We start from the raw sequence: 8,430 nt of genomic DNA, 5'->3' as shown, positions 1-8,430 counted from the left end.
CAGACAGGCAGAGAGAGAGAGAGGAGGAAGCAGGCTTCCCACCAAGCAGAGAGCCCGATGCGAGGCTCAATTCCAGGACCCTGGGAGCATGACCCCAGCTGAAGGCAGAGGCTTTAACCCACTGAGCCACCCAGGAATCCCATGTTTTTAAGTCGTATACACTCTCTGCAACTTTCTTTTCTCTGGCAACATAATGTCTGGGAGTTCTTTTCATGAATGTAATTTGGCTCTGGCTTAATGTTCGGTGCTGCATAGTATTCCATCATGTGAGCATGCCACATGTTTAATCCACTTTTCTGTTGATGGATACTGAGGTTGTTTCTAAATGTTTGCTATTCAAACAATTTTGCTATGAACATGTCCCGATCTCCTTGACTATCTGAGCAAGTCTCCCCAAGGTGTATTCCTATGCTGAATGATAGGACACATGAAATTTTAACTTTACTAACTAGTGTAAAATCGGTCTCCAAAGCAGCTATACCAATCTACATTAACCCCCAACATATATGGGAATTTCTATGGCTTTATATCTTTGTCACTGTTTAGTGTTGTCAGATTTTTAAATTTTTGCCAAGATAACAGGTGCACAATTGTCATCTTTTTGCATAAGTATTAGTCATTTATGTTTCTTTGTCTGTGAGGCTCCATGTTCTGTTTTTTTAGCCCATGTTTTGATTGTGTTGTTTCTCTTTTCTTACTGATATGCCAAATTTCTTATATATCCTGCATTTTAATCCTCTGTTAATTATACATGTTGCAAATATCTATCTCTTTTTCACTATTATTATGAGGTCTTTTAATGAACAAAGTTTTGTTCATTGTTAGTGTAGAATATGCCATCAATTTTTTTTATAATTTGCATTTTCCCATCTTATGTATTCCTTGCCCTAAAGTCTTACAGAAATTCTCCTTTGTTTTCTTTTAAATTTTTTGAGTTTTTATTTTCACAGTTGAGTTTTTAATGTGCCTTGAACTAATTCAGTATGATGTGTAAAGCAACATAGCATTCTTAATTAAAATCATGGAGTCAGGAGCCAGACTGCTTGGGGTCACATCCCAACTTCACCATTATTTTAGTCAGTCACTTTACCTCAATGTGCCCCAGTTTTTTAATCTGTAAAATGGGTTTACAAATGATAGAACCTGCTGATAGGTAAGCATGAAGTCACAACTAGGAAATGTAAAAACCTCCTAGAGCAGCACTACTAAATGCAGTGGAAGTGAGGACTTTGTCATTATTATTATTATAGTATGAAGTAGGAATCTAATTGTATTTTTGCATATTGACAGCCAAATTTCTCCCTCCTATATATTAACAAGTTTACGTCTTTCCCACTGATCTAATAATGCCATTTCTCTCGTGCATCAGCTCTCGTAGATGTGGACATTTTTCTAGCTTCTTTCTTCTCCCATTGAGATTTCAAACCTAAAGTTTCCTAAGTTCTAGAGGTCCCTGAACTCATCACTCTTGGCTCTTCTTCTTTTGTGTATGTTCCTACCTCAACAATATCATTTTAGGTGTTTGATGAACAACTGAAGAAGGGCCCTATTGTTTTCTCACTGCTGCCATGACAAAGGATCGTAATCCACTTTTCTGGATTGACTAAAAATCACAGAAACTTACTGTCTCTTGGTTCTGGACTTTTGAAGCTCATATTCAAGGTGTTGGCAGGACCATGCTCCCTCTGAAAGCTATAGAGGAATTCTTCCTCACCTTCTGGTGAGTTGCTGGCCATCTCTGGTATTCCTTGGCTTGTGTATGCCTCCTTCCAACCCTCTATGCTCACATGATATTCTCCCTGTGTCTTCGTCTTCACATGGAGTCTGCTCTTTGTAAGGAGGTTAGTCATATTGATTAGGGACCTGCCCTACTCCAGTATGATCTCATTTTAGCAGATTACATCTGCAACAACTCCGTTTTCAAGCCGGGTCACGTTCTGAGTTATTTAATGTTGGCACTTTACTGTCGTCATACAGTTCAATCCATAACCAAAGAATCACCAAAAACAATAACCCTGGGCTTCCCTCAAAGCCTCTAAACCTCACCTGGACATCTCCATCCACCTGCTGAGGATTCTGCCAGGCCTCCTTCAATTACAGTGATTCAATCCTCCTAGATCCAGTTGCCCTAACTCAGATTATAAAACAAATAATTGCAAACATCAAGTAACCAACCACCCCAGGTCTCAGAAACCTACCCCCAAAGATTCTGATTCAGTGGTTCAAGTGACTGATGCTAATACAAGTAATCAAAAGACCACACTTTGGGAAACAGTGATCTCGACAGTGGTGTTAAACGACACATCCCTAAGGAAGAGGCAATTAGTGGAATAGCCAGTCTCAACGCTTGACAGTCAGACAGCGGCCCATCAACCAAAAGGTCTTAGAAGAGCCTGCTGGCAGAGAACTGGAGTTTTCTTGATAAGTACTCTGAAAAGTTAGATTAATACTACTTCACAGCTTAAATCCCATTTTTAGAGGATCATAGAATTGAACTGGTTCCAATTTTAAATTAGCAATTCAATTGTGTCTTCAATTTTCACAGGCTGCAGATTCCCCCAAGGCCCAAAGTAGGACACTGCAGGAATCTATTCCAATTAATGAAGCTTGAACTAGGGGTTACCTCTTCATTTTGAAAAATAAAATAAAAAGACAACAGCTGGTATTTGTTGAAATCCTACTATTTGCCAGCGTTCTTCTGGCCACTACTGATACAGCCTTGAACAAAACAGACAAAATCCCTGTTATCACAGAGATTTTATTCTAGTGGATGGAAGATGATTGAGGAGCAAGGTAAATAAATAAAATGTATGTAAACTCCATGGTGATAGAGATTTTTGACTGTTTCAATTCACAGGGCATTCCAAGTGACTGGAACAGTCATTGGCACATAGCTGAGGTTCAACAAATTTATATCAGTTACTAAATGGGGATGAGTGCAATGGCAGATTGTGGCTGTATTTCATGGATATTATACATCAGTCAGAACTCATTGAATTGTATACTGTAAATGGACAGAGTTTACAAGACATAAATTACATCTCCAAAAGTTGATTTTAAAATTTTTTTAAAGAGGATGAAGCCAGGTTGTTTAGCCTCAGTAACTGGAAAAATGGAGTTGCAATTTACAGAAATGAGAAAATCTCTGAGAGAAGCCAAGTTTGTTAATGGGAAAATGTCAAAAGCTCAGTTACAGACAAGCTATGTTTGAGATGCCTACTTGACTTCAAAGTAGAGAGGTCAAGTGGACAAGCAGATATATAAATCTGGAGTTCATGGACATCTGGGTAGCTCGGTTGGTTAAACGTCTGCCTTCAGCTCAAATCATGATCCCAGGGTCCTGGGATCAGAGTCACACTTTGGGCTCCTTGCTCTGAGGGGAGCTGGGTTCCCCCTCTGCCTGATGCTCCTTCTGCTTGTGCATTCTCTGGGTAGCTCAATCAGTTAAGCACCTGCCTTCAGTTCAGGTCATGATCCCAGGGTCCTGGGATGCAGCCAGCATTGGGCTTTCCACTTGGTGGGGAGGCTGCTTCTCTATCTCTCTTTGTCTTTTGTTCCTCCTGCTTGTGTTCCCGCTCTCTCACTCTCTCTCTCTCTCTCTCCTCTCTCTCTCTCACACACCCATGCACAAATAAATGAATAAACCTTTAAAAATAATAATAAAAATAAAATCTGGAGTTCAGGGAATGGATCAAGCTGGAGGTGTATATATGATAGTCGTAACACATAGATAAAGCCAGGAGGTTTTTCAGACTATTACAAGAATGAATATGGTTTGAAAATAGAGGAGCTCCAAGAACTATTCCCCAGACTCTCCAGCATTAAGAGCCAGCGGAGAAGGAACATCCAAGAATCTGAAGAGAAGTAGAATGATTAAAGAGGGAAAGAAGTAGATGATGCAGTAGAAGAAACAAGTAGTACCCAAGAAAGCAAGTGAAAGCAGGTTTTCATGGCCAAAGGAATAATCCTCTGACACAAGCTGCTGATAAATCACTGTAATGAGGACTGAGAACCTGAACCTGGAGGCTGTTACTGACCTTGATATGTGATGGTAAAGAAAGAATGAGAAGAAGAAGGTTGGAATTAGCCAGCATAGTTAGTTCATGCATTCGTGGAACTCTGTAAGAAATGGGGGAGTAAGTGATAAGTAGAGAAGAAAGTGAGGTCAAGGAAGAGATTGAAAGGTGATGGGACAATTATTAGAACAATGTTCCTGAGTAAGTGGGAAGCACTGGTATATAGCGCACAAGCAGAGGAGCTGGCCTGTGTCAGGAGTCCAGAGAACTCGTGCAAACAGAGACATGGGAGAGAATGTGGGCACAATGATGAAAGGGGTGACAAGAGAGCCAGAGCTAGGTTTTTCCTAGTTGCCTCTATTTCCTCAGTGAGAGAAAAAGCACTCTCATCATTGAGAGGGAGCATGAGTAACAAGCTGTTGGAGACTCGAGAACAGAGAACAAACTACATGGTAGCCAACTACTGCAGGGACCACCCAACTCCAGCCCGTTGGCCCACCTGTTTTTTAATGGCCTGGAAGCCAAGAATGGCTTTTACATGGTTCAAAGTAAGTTGTAAAATGACTGTAGTTTTTCAGTGAGTACAAGAGCCTTTTACGAAAAAGTTGGCCAACCTTTATGTAGAAAAATGAGAGTAAATGTACTCAGGACCCACAGCATGACATGCCGGGCAACAGGAGAGCAATGGGCAGGAGCCTGACAGAATGTCAATCCCTTAATCCTCACACAAGTACTGCAAGTTAAATATTAATAACCTAATTTTAGGGATGAGCTAATTAGGTTTCAGGGAGGTTCAATAATGCTCTCAAGGTCACACAAATAGTAAGTAGTGGGATAAAGACTTAACAAATAGACACGTACCTCAAATTCCTCTTTCCTTTCCACTCTGCCACACTGTGTTGCAAAAGACTGGCCTCTTTGTCTTTACCTTGAATATTTGCATCTGCAGCTGCAAGGTGATTTATAAAGAAGCAGGATGTGCAGCAAATGAGCCACCTTTTGAACCAAACAGACGTGGGTGAAGACCTCAGTGGGCTCTTGCTGGCTTTGTGACCGGGAACAAAGTATGTAACCTGTTGAAGTCTCTACTTTTCTCATCTATAAAATCAAGTTAATAATAATTGAACCATTTGAAATTGCTGCTATGCAACCAATTTTGACCTATAAAAAGATAATCTCAACAGTTCAAACTAATACCTACCATCCCAGAATATTGTGTGGATTAAAGTTAATATATATGCAGCACAAGTACTCTGCAGACATTTGGATGGTAGTTATTCTGTGGACAATAATAATAGGAACAAACTTAAGCCTCAAGAAGTTTTTATTTAAAGAGAAGGGGCTCTGGAATGATCTCAGCTCGGCACATGTAGCCTGGAGCCACGGGGGGAAATGAGAGGAGGAAGTCTGCAGGAATTCTGGATGTAGCCACTCAGTGTCAAGTCATAGGAACCCTAAATGCAAGATCATATTGATATCATTTGGCCTGAAGGAGACCTGAGAGCCCCTTGAAGGCCATCTTCCAGTACCCAGAAGACTCTCATGGGGAAGACAGGTTCATCCCACTATTTGGCTACACCGGATAGAAGCAGGGCTAGTGGGTAGAAATTATATGGAGATAGACTTATACAGCATTCAGCTAAAACTTTCTGATGATTAAAATTATTAACCATAGAACGAGCTGCAGAAGGAGGCAGGGAGTTCAAGGGGAAACTGGGAAAGCATTAGGTAACATATTGTAAGAAGAATCACTTAGCAGGTAAGTTCGCCACAGAGTGAATTAAATGACCTCTGAGACATTTCCCAGCTCTCAAACATCGTGAGTTGGTGTCACTGGCAGAGTAGTGTTCCAGAGTTGGACCAGCTAGTTAAGCATCTAGTATAGTACCCAGCACAGAGCAGGCATTCAGGGCATATCTTCCTGGGTCCTCTGCCCAAAGATGCATGAAGTCCTATAAAATTGTCCTATCACCAGCAGTTGTGCCATACCTCCCCTTTATTTCATCCATTCTGATTTGTCATCTGTCTACTAAGTAAGAAATAGAGGAGGAAAGAGATGCTTTTAAAAGTAGCAAGTAGAATTCCAAATTTGAACCCAAGTGTATTCTCATGAAACTATTATCAGATCAAAGTCAGCATTTTTATGTTTAAATTGGTTTTTTCCAGAATAGATCACTGAGATTTATATGGCTAATAAGGGAAGAAACTGTTTTCAGAGAAGAAAATATTAAAAATAAGCAGTTGGCATTTGAGAGAGATTCAATCCCTTCCCTCACAGGTGAATGAAGTAGAAATGCTACCTGTTTTAGTTAGAGTGGCCAGAAAAGACATCAACTTGACAGACAGTATTTAAGCTGATTTCCAACAAAGGAGTCACATATGACAACAGTGGAGAGAAAAAAGCAGAGGTAGTAGCATTTATGAGAATCTTGAGAGTGGAAAGACTTGGGTCTGTCTGAAAAAGAGTGACTTTGGTACAGTGTGAAAACGGCACACCTGATGTTGGAGAATTCAGCAGAGACTGATCACCTAGATCCATAGAACCATCCAGCCCTTGTAAGGAGTTTGGATTTATTACAAGCATAATGAAAAGCCACTGAAGGTTTTTAAGGAAGGTTTTATTTGTGAGTTCTAGAAGACGACTGCTCTTATTTATAACGTGGAAAATAAATTATAGGGGACTAAATGTGGAATCAGAGAGACAATTAAAGAGGTGTTAATGTAGTCCAGGATGGGGTACATCCTGTAGTGAAAGATGGGGTACATCCAGAGTTAACTGTGAAGATGGAAAAAAAATTAACAGAGTCCAGATATTTTGGGGGATAGAATCACACAGAGCTATTGATACTTTGGATATAGGGTTTATGGAAAGGGAAAATCAGGACTGACTGTAAGTTTTTGGATTGAGCAAATGGAGAAGAATGGAGCCATTTGCTGGGATAAGACAGATGGAGGAAGGATTCATTTGTAGAGAGGAAATGAGAAGTTTTGTCTTGGATACTTCAAAATGTATACTTAAAAATGTCTGCAAAACATCCAGGTTGAGCTATCAGGTAAGAAGAGTTTGATATGGTGTTCAGAAAAATTGTCTGGGTTGGAGGTATAAACTTTGGGGTCTTAAGTCATAATGATTCTTAAAAGCCTGGAAAGAATGAAATCACCCAGGGAGAAAGAGTAAAAGGAGAAGAGAAGGGAATCAAGAACTTAAACCAGAGGAAGGCCAACACCTAGGGAATGACAGGAGCCAGATAGGAAAGGAAATTGAATGGAGAAGCCAATGAGTTTGGAAAGCTAGGACATAATAGTGCAATGTTAGTAAAGAGAAGAGAGTGTTTCAAGAAGTGAATGGCCAACTCTCCCAAATGTTGAAAGGAGGATGCAAAGAGGACAGAAGAGTGTACATTACATATGGTTGCCTGGGATTACCAGTGATCTGAAGACCAGAAATTTCAGGAGGGTGGTGGGGCTTAAATGGATGAAGGAAGAGTTAAAGACATGAAAACAATAGAGTTAGCAAACTCTTGGGAAGTTTGATTATTCAGGATAATGGAGGAATGGTGAAACATTCGGGCAGATATGGAACCAAGGAAGTGATTGTTTGTTGTTGATGTTGTTTTATGATAGTTGGAGGAGAGCCTGGGTGGCTTATTCAGTTAAGGGTCCCACTCTTGGTTTTGGTTCAGGTCATGATCTCATGGGTTGTGAAATGGAGCCCTGCTTCAGGCTCCACACTCAATGGGGAGTCTGCTTGAGGATTCTCTCCCTCTGCCCTTTCCCTCAACTCTCTTGCTCTCAAATAAATAAATCTTAAAATAAAAAGCTAGAGTTGGAAAATTGGAATATGGTTAGAGAAATGATCCAATTAAAAAACAGAAAAAGCTGATACAAGGAGAGAGGAAAATCAAAGTGACATGCTTTAAAAGGTCAAAGAGCAGGAGTCCAGAGGACAAGAGGAGGAGCTAGAATTGGCTACAGTGAATAACGTGCCCTCCATACATCATGACAGAGGGGAAAGTGAAGAGAGCTACAGATGAGGATGGTCTTTGTTAAGTTTGCATTCAGAATTTTAGAGTTACCATGCTCGCTTCTGCAGCACATATACTAAAATCAGAACGATACGGAAAAGATGAGCATGGCCCCTGCACAAGGATGACAGGCAGAATTTTAGAGTTATCATCTGAAGGCTTTATTTCACTTAAGTAGAAGGCAAGGTCTATGACTTAGGGCGGATAAAAGAGTGAGGAGTTGTGGAAGGTTTGAGGAGAACATATGAAATTATTCTGGGAAACAAGGTGATTTCTGAGTCATAGTAGGTGCAAGTTGACACTTTAGGTCATCAAATTAAGGAGTTTTCATTTCAGTTAGATATTCTCTGGTCAGCTGCTTAGACACAGGTGCAGAGAAGATAGAGAGC

At 40.4% G+C, this 8,430-nt stretch overlaps 1 pseudogene; it reads left to right on the top strand.

Annotated features, from left to right (window-relative positions):
* The first annotated feature begins 8,093 nt into the window (after positions 1 to 8,093).
* On the top strand, positions 8,094 to 8,208 carry LOC131826173 (U6 spliceosomal RNA; annotated as a pseudogene).
* Positions 8,209 to 8,430: the final 222 nt, after the last annotated feature.

The sequence above is a fragment of the Mustela lutreola genome, chromosome 2, assembly GCF_030435805.1.
Source record: "Mustela lutreola isolate mMusLut2 chromosome 2, mMusLut2.pri, whole genome shotgun sequence".
Lineage (NCBI taxonomy): Eukaryota > Metazoa > Chordata > Mammalia > Carnivora > Mustelidae > Mustela > Mustela lutreola.
Note: the sequence above shows the minus strand (reverse complement) of the source record. Positions and strands in the feature narration are given on the sequence as shown.